Source organism: Macrobrachium nipponense, chromosome 15 (genome assembly GCF_015104395.2).
Source record: "Macrobrachium nipponense isolate FS-2020 chromosome 15, ASM1510439v2, whole genome shotgun sequence".
Lineage (NCBI taxonomy): Eukaryota > Metazoa > Arthropoda > Malacostraca > Decapoda > Palaemonidae > Macrobrachium > Macrobrachium nipponense.
In genome coordinates, this window is record NC_087208.1 from 49,334,373 (window position 1) to 49,336,872 (window position 2,500).

Consider the following 2,500-nt stretch of genomic DNA (forward strand, 5'->3'; position numbering starts at 1 on the left):
TCATAGTTGATGGTTTTATACAGTGTTGTATGGACTTGTTTTATTTATAAGTAGAGGTGAATATGAAAAGCTCTTAGGATGATGTTCAATACTATAATTAGATATCTATTAATCGCGTGAAATGTAGGGAAGCAGAAAAAATGGATTTGCTGAAATTAATCTCTTGTTTATACAAAAAAAGACATAATGACAAAAAATCCTTATTGTCTTAATTTTTTTTTTCATATTTAATAAAGCGAGCGTAAGATGAATGAGGTGCCGCCAGATTTCCTAATCTCTCTCTCTCTCTCTCTCTCTCTCTCTCTCTCTCTCTCTCTCTCTCTCTCTCTCTCTCTCTCTCTCTCTCTCTGGAAATTAATGTAAAACTGGTCGTTATCAAAAACACACAGTCCTTATATTTTTTTAATTCAACTCAAAATACTCTCTCTCTCTCTCTCTCTCTCTCTCTCTGGAATTTAATGTGAAACTGGTCATTATCGAAAACACATGGGTCTTAATTATTTTTTTCATTCAATCCAAAATATTTGATTCCTCTCTCTCTCTCTCTCTCTCTCTCTCTCTCTCTCTCTCTCTCTCTCTCTCTCTCTCTGCCAACAAGAAAGGAAAATACTTTAGACCTAGTTTTTGTGAACGAGGTGAATTATGTTAAAGAAATAATAGTTTATAATACGAGTATTTCAGACCATAATGTCATAGAATTAACAGTCCATTCTAAAGCAAATGAAAACAGAGATAACCAAGAAATGAAAAAGTGGGAAGGATATGGAAAATACAATTTCTACAGTAAAAATATAAAATGGTCAGAAATAAATGAAGAGTTAAACAAAGATTGGGATAACATTTTCGTAAGTGATGATATAAAGGTAAATACGAAGATATTATATAAAATATTAGAGAAAATAGTGGATAAATATATACCGAAGAAGAAAAGTAAACATCATTCATGCATACCAAGAGCCAAAGGATCTTGTTCCAGAAAATCAGAAAGAGGAAAAAAAGTCTTGCAAAAGAAAAAAATGCATGGAAAGTAACGGAACTAAAAAGTAAGATAGATAATGCAGAACAAAGATTATACAATCAAAAGAAAATGAAAAACGGGACTTGGAAGAAAAAAACCCTTGTAAACATCAAGGAAACCCCCAAACTATTGTACTCGTATGCAAAAATATGAATAAAAGAAGAAAAGAAATAGGTCCTCTAAGAATTGAAAAAAAGGAAATATGCAACATATTGGCATAAAGATATAAGAGAGAATTCACCCCTAGAATTAGAATTGATAATGAAGATAATGATACAGAAATAAGGGATGAAAATAGTGAATATTTATCAGACATAGAGATTAATGAAGGTGATATTGTGCAGGCTTTTAATGAAATTAAAAATGGAGCTGCAGCTGGGCCTGATGGTGTCCCTGCTATTTTGTTAAAGTAGTTCATTCTATCGCAAAGCCACTTGCGATATTATTAAGTCAAAGTGTAGATACAGGCAAGATTTATGATGAGCACAAATTAGCATATATTACCCCTACTTTCAAAAGTGGATCAAGACTAGAGGCAAGTAATTATAGGCCTGTGAGTCTAACATCACATATTATGAAAGTGTATGAAAGGGTAATGAAGAAAAATATTACGAAACATTTAATAAAAATAATTTGTTTATATATGATAACATGGTTTTGTACCCAGAAAAAGTACACAAACCCAACAGTTAGTCCACCGTGAGAACATATACAAAAATATGAAAAACGGAAATGAAACAGATGTGGTTTATCTAGACTTTGCAAAAGCTTTTGACAAGGTAGATCATAATATATTAGCGAAGAAAATTAGAAAACATAATATAGTGGACAAAGTAGGAGGATGGTTAAAAGAATTTGTATACAACAGAAAACAGATAGTTATTGCAAACGATGAGAAATTGGATGAAGCTAAGGTAATATCCGGTGTGCAACAAGGTATGGTGTTAGCTGCATTACTGTTTGTTATCATGATTGCAGGCATAGACAGTAATGTTAAGGACTCGGTAGTGAGTAGTTTCGCCGATGACACAAAAAAAGTAGAGAAATTACTTGTGATAAAGATAGGAACTCGCTACAAAGAGACCTTAACAAAGTATATGATTGGGCAGAGGTAAATAGAATGGTATTTAACTCTGATAAATTTGAATCAATAAATTATGGAGACAGAGAAGGAAAGCTATATGCATATAAGGGACCTAATAAGTAGACAATCACAAATAAGGAAGCAATTAAAGACCTTGGTGTGATGTTGAATAGGAACATGTTATGCAATGATCAAATAGCAATTCTGTTGGCAAAATGTAAAGCAAAAATGGGAATGTTGTTACGGCACTTCAAAACAAGAAAAGCTGAACACATGATTATGCTTTATAAAATGTATGTTCGTAGTCCACTTGAATATTGCAATATGATATGGTACCCATACTATCAAAAGGATATTGCACAAATAGAGAGAGTGTACAAAGGTCCTTTACAGCTAGA